The sequence below is a fragment of the Hyla sarda genome, chromosome 11 (assembly GCF_029499605.1).
Source record: "Hyla sarda isolate aHylSar1 chromosome 11, aHylSar1.hap1, whole genome shotgun sequence".
Taxonomy (NCBI): Eukaryota; Metazoa; Chordata; class Amphibia; order Anura; family Hylidae; genus Hyla; species Hyla sarda.
In genome coordinates, this window is record NC_079199.1 from 20,354,153 (window position 1) to 20,363,959 (window position 9,807).

The 9,807-nt window shown below is 42.9% G+C and overlaps 1 long non-coding RNA gene across 1 annotated transcript; it reads left to right on the top strand.

Annotated features, from left to right (window-relative positions):
- Positions 1–365: 365 nt before the first annotated feature.
- Positions 366–9,510, top strand: LOC130295326 (uncharacterized). Its single transcript, XR_008848781.1, has 3 exons — positions 366–441; positions 3,075–3,184; positions 9,133–9,510. It is a non-coding gene; the product is annotated as an uncharacterized LOC130295326 (long non-coding RNA).
- Positions 9,511–9,807: the final 297 nt, after the last annotated feature.

Below are 9,807 nucleotides of genomic sequence, written 5' to 3' on the forward strand. Positions count from 1 at the left end.
GGACGGCATTGTCATGCAGGGAGCTCTAACCAAAGAGTGCAGGGATCAGTAAAAGGCCCCTTTTGGGCTGTTTTGGATTAAAAGCTCCCACCCTCCTATTTTTTTTTCTTTCTGTCCCTGCCTATTGCCAATCTATCCCTAACCCCCTTCCTGCTTTTGTTTTTACTATATTAAAAATAACTTTTTTTCTGCCTGAGCAGACTATATGGTATGTTTGTAGTCTGTAACCATGGAGACACATAGATCTACATAGGGGCTATATACATAGCAGATCTGACAGGTCTATGATTTCATTGTGACTGACAGTTCTGTTTCCATAGTTACAGACTATAAACAAACCCTGTGTAGTCAGATTCTAGAGTCATGTGATCCTCTATGTAGAATAGCAAGACGCAGCAGAGAGAGTGGAGTAGCCCACGACTTCAGGATCAGACTACACAGGTTTGTTTGTAGTCTGTTACCATGGAGACACATAGATCTGCATAGGAGCTGTATACATTTTCTATAGCTTCAGACTACAAACAAACCTTGTGTAGTCAGACTTTAGATTCATATGACTTCTCTATGTAGATTTGTAAGAAGAACCGGCGGAGAGAGTGGAGTAGCACATGACTGCAGGATCAGACTACACAGGGTTTGTTTGTAGTCTGTTACCATGGAGACACATAGATCTGCATAGGAGCTGTATACATTTTCTATAGCTTCAGACTACAAACAAACCTTGTGTAGTCAGACTTTAGATTCATATGACTTCTCTATGTAGATTTGTAAGAAGAACCGGCGGAGAGAGTGGAGTAGCACATGACTGCAGGATCAGACTACACAGGGTTTGTTTGTAGTCTGTTACCATGGAGACACATAGATCTGCATAGGAGCTGTATACATTTTCTATAGCTTCAGACTACAAACAAACCTTGTGTAGTCAGACTTTAGATTCATATGACTTCTCTATGTAGATTTGTAAGAAGAACCGGCGGAGAGAGTGGAGTAGCACATGACTGCAGGATCAGACTACACAGGGTTTGTTTGTAGTCTGTTACCATGGAGACACATAGATCTGCATAGGAGCTGTATACATTTTCTATAGTTTCAGACTACAAACAAACCCTGTGTAGTCAGACTCTAGATTCATATGACCCCTCTATGTAGATTAGCAAGAAGAACCGGCAGAGAGAGTGGTGTAGCACATGACTGCAGGATCAGACTACACGGGGTGTGTGTAGACTGTAACCATGGAGACACAAAGGTCTGCACAGGATCTGTATATGCAAAACGGCAAGCCATATTTAAATAAAAGATGTTTGTATAAAGGTAGGGGCTCTACTCTGGACCAAATGGCCATCATATTGTGGATACAACAAAGTTCTGTATTTGGCCTTATTCTAGCGAGACTTTTATTTTTGCATTATATACTGTCTGGTGTAAAGTTTATGGGGAAGATTTATCAAAACTTGTCCACAGGTAAAGTTGCTGAGTTGCCCATAGCAACCAATCAGATCGCTTCTTTCATTTTGCAGAGGCCTTTTCAAAAATGAAAACAAAAGCAGACGAGTTGCAAAACTACAACTCCAGCATGCCCGGACAGCCAACGGCTGTCCGGGCATGCTGGGAGTTGTAGTTTTGCAACATCTGGAGGTCCGCAGGTTGGAGACCACTGCACTAGCCCATTAGTTCCCTATACCATTAAAGAAGGGAGGGCCCAATATTCACGAATATGCGCATATATTTTCGCATATGCGCATAAATATGTGGGGAAAAGGAATATGCGTATAAGGAATATGCGAATTTCGCCAATATATGACGAATATTCGTCCATATATTCGCGAAATATCGCGGATTCGAATATGGCCTATGCCGCTCATCACTAATGGAGAATCCGTCTTGGCTGCAGCTTCAACCCTTCACTCACATATCCATGTGGAGTCGACAATATACAAGAGGTTCCCACACTAATTAAAGTGCCGGATATAGGGATGTGCAAAAAAGCGCGGCCACGGATAAGGTGCAGAGGTAAATGTAAAATTTAGGAAAAAAAAGTGCAAATTTATTATAAACATGTATCGCGTTTCAGGGACGTTCTGCCCCTTTCATCAGACATGCAGGATACAGACAGAGGATGTTTCTGTCTGTATCCTGCATGTCCGATGAAAGGTGCAGGCTGTGCCTGAAACACGTTAGATGTTTATAATAAATTTGCACCTTAAAAAAAAAATTTGCACTGACCTCTGCCCCTTATTTTTTGCACATCCCTATTACCGGCACTTTAATTAGTGTGAGAACCTCTATATTTTCAAAAATGGAAGAAGCAATCTGATTGGTTGCTATGGGCAACTTAGCAACTTTTCCTCTGGACGGGTTTTGATAAATCTCCCCCTATATGTCCAAAAAATTCCTTTTCGAGAAAATTTTTTTTTTTTTCGAGAGATTTAGCTGCATCACAATTGAAATGAACAAGTCTTCCAGACGGCCCTATCGATACATGACCCCTGATACATTTTTCAGCGCTGTATAGGTTGCACAGGATTCGAGCAGCCGGTTGCTGTTTTATTATATTTTTCCCAATTTTTTTCCTTTTTTTCCTCCTAAACCGCTATCTCTTCTGTGAGAACGCTGGAGAATTAAATTAATAATCACATAGAAGAAGGATTTTGTTGTGTTTTGCAACGTTATGTGTTTATTTATTCCTTTCAAATCTTGCGGAACAACAAGGCGATGTCTCTGTTCGCTGGGCGAGCCTGGATGTACGGCAATAAATCAGAGGCGGCTAAAGCATTCCGTGTGATTTATTTCGCGTTGGCTTTGTAGCTACAGTCCGTTTGCAGCAGTACATCAGATTTTTTTTCTCTCTCTCTCTCTCAAAGCGGAGGCTGAGTCCTCGATAACAGCGTCTTCTGGCACAAGCGCGCGTCGTCGTTACAGGTCAATCTCACACAAGCGCGCAAATCTCGAGTTCTCCCAGTGTCATTTGTAGACTATTCATTACCAGGTTTTCCATGTCACTCCCATAGTGTTCAACCCTTGGGGGGGGAGAGAAGTGTCTTCCAGCCTTGATACCTTCCATTCTCTCTAATTAGAGTCATCACAAGAGGCAGAATCACTGGCCTGAAGTCGGCAGAGGGATGATACGTTACCGCGGAAGACGCAACAGCGACGGCAGAGTCCTTCAGTTCAGAGAGAAGTCTCGGTAGCACTTACTTTTGATATCTAGACCAGTGTTTTCTAAACAGTGTGTCTCCGGCTGTTGCAGAACTACAACTCCCAGCATGCCTGAACAGCCAACGACTGTGCAGAGTTTGTGTATGGCTCCCATTTAAACCTACATGTCTTCAGGGTTACAGACTATAAACAGACTCTGTGTAGTCAGATCCTGCAGTCAACTCCACTTATCTAGAGCAATGTTTTTTCCAAGCAGTGTGTCTCCAGCTGTTGCAAAACTACAACTTCCAGCATATCCGGACAGCCTTTGACTTCAACGCTGACTATACATAGCTTGTTTATAGCTCATATTTATATGTGGTGGCCCAGTACAGGAGTTGCACCCCTGTACCATTGTTGCCCTGTCAGGCAGACTCCAGTCCGTGACCCCCGGGCCTCCCCTTCATCTTTGTGCCCTGAATAGTTACATAATGTATGTGTTATCCAATGCAATGCACATAATTGTTCTATGCCTTTAAAGGAGTACTCCGGCGTGCGCTTTTTTCCTTTTATCCCGTCCGGGCTGCAAAATAAAAGAAAACACACTTTCTCTTACCTGCCAACGAGCCCCCGGAGCTCCGGTACACTCCGGTACAGGTGTTCGGTCCCCGAGCTGTATTTCTTCTTACTTCCTGTTAGCCCGGAACGTCACACGGAGCTTCAGCCTATCACCGGCTGAGGCGGGACATCGCTGCGGCCGGTGATAGGCTGAAGCTCTGTGTGACGTTCCGGGCTAACAGGAAGTAAGAAGAAATACAGCTCGGGGACCGAACACCTGTACCGGAGCTCCGGGGGCTCGTTGGCAGGTAAGAGAAAGTGTGTTTTCTTTTATTTTGCAGCCCGGACGGGATAAAAGGAAAAAAGTGCGCGCCAGAGTACTCCTTTAAGTACTGTTGTCATGTGATTGTAACCAAGGAAGGTACCAGTGACCATGTGACCTACAGGGTGACCTATGGGACCCCTCCAGAGTCTCCCCCATATAAGCCTTGGGTGGAGCTAGCTCACTCTCTTATGATCTTTGAGTCTATGCTGAGCTACAGTGAGGTCAAGTCTGTAGAGAGTATCTGGAGAGAGTATCTGGAGAGAGTATCTGGAGAGAGTATCTGACTGCCTAATGTCTACCATGCAGCCACGGATCCACAAGTCCACTACACCCCAGGTCCAAGTCAAAACCTGGTAAACCACAAATGGGGTTAACTCTGTCATAGTCAGTCTCAGTCAAGTCAATCCAAGTCAATCTGTCTCAAGTCAGCGTGGCCCTGCATCAAATTGTCCAAGTCCACCATAAGTCCCAGCAAGCCTTGTGGTCTCTGAAGTCACTGGTCACCTCCTTGGGCCCAGCCAAGCTGTATAGACTGTTACATCTGTCTGACTCAGTAAAGCTGACGTCGGAGTCATTATTTGCCCCCGTGCCTAGCCCAGGATCCAGCGGTATCCCTTCGGGTGGTGAAGAGTAGAGTTGGTCGCGAATATTCGCAATACAAATTTTATTCGCGAATATCACATATTCGCGAACTCGCGAATATTCGCAAACTCGCGAATATTCGCGAATATAGCACTATATATTCGTAATTACGAATATTCTTTTTTTATTCTATTTATTTATTTTTCACAGTACACATCACAGTGATCATCCCTCTCTGCTTCCAGCTTGTGTGGTGTAAAGAAGGCTCTAATACTACTGTGTGAGACCGGCGCGCAAATTTTCGCATATGCGAATTATCAATTATGTAAATTTTTGTATGCGCTAATTTTCGCATATGTTTATTTTCGCATGCGCCAATTTTCGCGTATGCCAAAATAAAGCGAGAATATTACGAATGTGCGAATATTCGCGAATATATGACCAATATTCGTCCATATATTCGCGAATATTCGCGAATTCGAATTTGGCCTATGCCGCTCAACACTAGTGAAGAGGATAAACCACGCCCTGGTGTCACGAATACAAGTGGTTAATGCCATCTGCCCATAGGGTAATTCCATCTGCCCTCTTCACACCCTCACCACATATACATATGTGTCTCCAGGGTTACAGACTATAAACAGACCCTGTGTAGTCAGATTATGCAGTCACTTGCTACTCCTGATTAGTGTTGAGCGGCATAGGCCATATTCGAATTCGCGATATTTTGCAAATATATGGACGAATATTCATCATATATTCGCTAAATTCGCATCATCATAATATTTGCGTTATATTTTTGCATATGTGGAAATTTGCATATGCGAAAACTTGCATATGCAAAAATTAGCATAAACGAAAATTCGTATATACGAAAATTAGCATATGCAAATTTTCACATATGCGAAAATTCGTATGCCAGTCTCACACAGTAGTATTAGAGCCTTCTTTACACCACACAAGCTGGAAGCAGAGAGGGGTGATCACTGTGATGTGTACTGGGGGGGGGGGGACCGAATATTCGTAATTGCGAATATATAGTGCTGAATTCGCGAATATTCGCGAATTCGCGAATAAAATTTGCATTGCGAATATTCGCGAGCAACACTACTCCTGATATCTAGAGCAGTGTTTTCCAAACAGTTAGTTTCCAGCTGTTACTACAAGTACTACAACTTCCAGACACCCGGACAGTCAAAGGCTATAAATCCTGATCCCATAGAAATAGGAGCAGCAGTATACAGATCAAGCTTGGAGAGGAGGTGTACAACTACTATATCTCCTGATTCTATAGAGACAGCAGCAGCAGTATACAGATAGAGCTGGGGGGGAGGTGCATAACTACTATACATGCTGACCCCATAGAGATAGCAGCAGTATACAGATAGAGCTGGGAGGGGTGGTTTATAAATACTATATAAACAGATCCAGTAAAAGACAGCAGTAGTATACAGATAGAGCTAAAGTGGAGGTGTATACAGTAACTACTATATATCCTGATCCCATAGAAAAAGCAGCAGTAGCAGTATACAGAAAGAGCTGGAGGGGAGGTGTATAACTACAATCTACCCTGATCTCATAGAGATAGCAGTAGCAGTATACAGAAAGAGCTGGAGGGGAGGTGTATAACTATTATATATTCTGATCTCATAGAGATAGCAGTAGCAGAATACAGAGAGCTGGAGGGGAGGTGTATAACTACAATCTACCCTGATCCCATAGAGATAGCAGTAGCAGTATACAGAAAGAGCTGGATGAGAGGTGTATAACTACTATATATCCTGATCCCATAGAGATCGCAGCAGTATGCAGATAGATCTGGAGGGGAGGTGTTTAACTACTATATATCCTGATCCCATAGAGATAGCAGGCGTATACAGATAGAGCTGGAGGGGAGGTGCATAACTACTATATATCCTGATCCCATAGAAATAGCAGCAGTAGCAGAATACAGATAGAGCTGGAGGGGAGGTGTATAACTACAATCTATCCTGATCCCATAGAGATAGTAGTAGCAATATACAGATAGAGCTGGAGGAGAAGTGTATAACTACTATATATCCTGATCCCATAGAAATAGCAGCAGCAATATACAGATAGAGCTGGAGGAGAGGTGCATAACTACTATATATCCTGATCCCATAGAGATAGCAGCAGTATACAGATAGATCTGGAGGGGAGGGCTGTAACTACTATATATCCTGATCCCATAGAAATAGCAGCAGCAATAGACAGATAGAGCTGGAGGGGAAGTGTATAGTTATTATGTATCCTGATCTGATAGAGAAAGCAGCAGCAGTATACAGATAGAGTTGGAGGGGATGTTTATAACTACTATATATCCTGATCCCATATAGATAGCAGCAGCAGTATACAGATAGAGGTGGAGGGGATGTTTATAACTACTATATATCCTGATCCCATAGCGATAGCAGCAGCAGTATACAGATAGAGCTGGAGGGGATGTTTATAACTACTATATATCCTGATCCCATATAGATAGCAGCAGCAGTATACAGATAGAGCTGGAGGGGATGTTTATACCTACTATATATTCTGATCCCATAAATAAACCACCTAGGGAGGCGTATAACTAAACAAAGAATGCAAAAGGGTTAACCTGAGTTTTTGCAGAATTGGAGGTATCCAAGGGAACCCAAACATACACACTTGGAGGTGAGGCCCCGAGCCCATGACCACCACACTGACCACAGAGCCAGCATTGGTGTTTGCCAGCCAGGGGCACCGTCCATTCGCATTCCTATGCAGTGTGACCATTGGCGTCTTCAATGATATTTTAGCAGTAAACGTCAGTTTGTGTTTGGCATACAGAGGTTTTGTTGACTTTGTAGCTAGCTGACATTTGCAGTAATCTGGAAATCTTCCCCTTGGGCTAACTATGATACAGAAAAAAGCACATTATCAAAACAATGATCTGCGGACTGAGCGAGCAATGAAAGGGAGGAAGATGCGGCCTGCAACCATTGCTTATAGGGATAGACATCGGGGGGTTAACTCCGAGCCTTAGTCAATATACAGTAGGGCAATGGTCTCCAAACTGTGGACCTACAGATGTTTCAAAACTACAAATCCCAGCATGCCCGGACAGCCAACGGCTGTCCGGGTATGCTGGGAATTGTAGTTTTGCAACATCTGGAGGTCCACAGTTTGGAGACCACTGCAGTAGGATATAGTTACTGACATCTATATCTATAGCTACCTGGTATGTGGAATTCTAAATTATTACAAATTATTAACAAATACAAGGTCCATATTAATATTTGGAACAAACCTCCATAGCAAACCTCTCCTGCTCTGGACAGTTCCTGACACGGACAGAGGTGTCAGCAGAGAGCACTGTGGTCAGACAGAAAGGAAATTCAAAAAGAAAAGAACTTCCTCTGGAGTATACAGCAGCTGATAAGTACTGGAAGGATTAAGATTTTTAAATTGAAGTACAACTTTCTGGCATCACTTGATTTAAAAGAAAAAAAACATATGTTTTCCAGCGGAGTACCCCTTTAAACAAAGGCCTGTGGACAATTCTTATAAGATTGATGCATCATGCACCACACATTGAAGTCTACACCAGCTATGGGCTTTATGGTGTGAATTATAGTAAATCCACCAGGTCACGGGAGACCACCCCCCCCCCCCCCCCATTTAGGCCCCACTCATTTTGCCTTGCCACTTTCTTTAAAAGTTGTAAATCAATCATACGTTGTGTCATTATGCCTGACAATTGGCATAATGGTTTAATTCATCTCCACCTAATGTTGCAAGCCTTAAAAAAAAAAAAAAAAAAAAAAAATATATATATATATATATATATATATATATATATATATATGCACTTACCATTTAGACAAGCTTTGCATAGAATAGTGCAAGTGAATATAAGAAACTTTGTAATATATCTTATTAGGCACAAATGCTTCTTTCCCGTTATCATGCTTCTTTCCTCTCCCTTCTCCTGCTGTTAAACTCTACTTCTCTCTGAATCAGTTTAGCTTTATCCTCTGTCTGCATGATAAGCCATACAAGTCTATGCAGGGGAGGGAGCTCCGCCCACCAGCTTTGGGAGAACTGCAAATTACTGGTGAAGCCTGCAGAGCAGATTTCTGCATAAAAATACCATATACAAGTTATATAATGGCAAAAATTAGTGCTGCTCCTCATGTACACACCCAGGGTAGTGCATCCTAAAATAGTCACCTGAAATTACAGGTACACTTTAAAGGAATTGTCCTGTTTGTTTTCCTTTCCGTAAAAATGCGCCCCTCTTTCCCTTAGGCAAGTGTTTCCCAACCATTACGCCTCCAGCTGTTGCAAAACTGCAACTCCCAGCGGCATGCTGGGAGTTGTAGTTTTGCAACAGCTGGAGGCACCCCGGTTGGGAAACACTGCCTTAGGCTATGGCTAGTATTGCAGCTCTTTCCCATGCAAGACTTGCTTTAGCCGCAGCGGCCATAATATTCTTATTATATCTATTCCTGTATACTTATTAGGTCCCCGTGTTTTGTGTTATTCAGGTCAAGCGTTGCTGTGTGATCCTTTATACACCTTGTGGCTGTCGCTGTCTCTACGACCCCTATGTTATACCTGACGTTCGGCATCAGCACCATGGACAGCAGTGCTGCTTGCTAGCCTCGTATCATCGAATGTGTGACAAGCTATGTCAGCCGTAATGGACAGTACCCAGATATCACTCGGTGACGTCTCAAAGAGTTAATTAAGAATTCCACACAGGAGGTTTACGCTTTATCATAGCCGCGTGTTCTGCACCTTTGGCAGCATAATTTATCTTCATTTTATAGATGACATGAGTGATGTGTTTCCCCTCATTAATGGTCACTAGAACAGGACTGCAGATACCTTATGTCAGTGTTTCCCAACCAGTGTGCCTCCAGTTGTGGCAAAACTACAACTCCCAGCATGCTGTATATACCAACCTCATATGCTGTCCTTATATCCTGTCCTCATATCCTGTCCTCATATCCCGTCCTCATATCCCATCCTCATATCCCATCCTCATTAGTGTTGCTCGCGAATATTCGCAATTCGAATATTATTCGCGAATATCGCATATTCGCGAATTCGCGAATTTCGCGAATATAGCGCTATATATTCGTAATTACGAATATTCGGGTTTTTTTTTGTTTTTTTCTTCACAATACACATCACAGTGATCATCCCTCTCTGCTTCC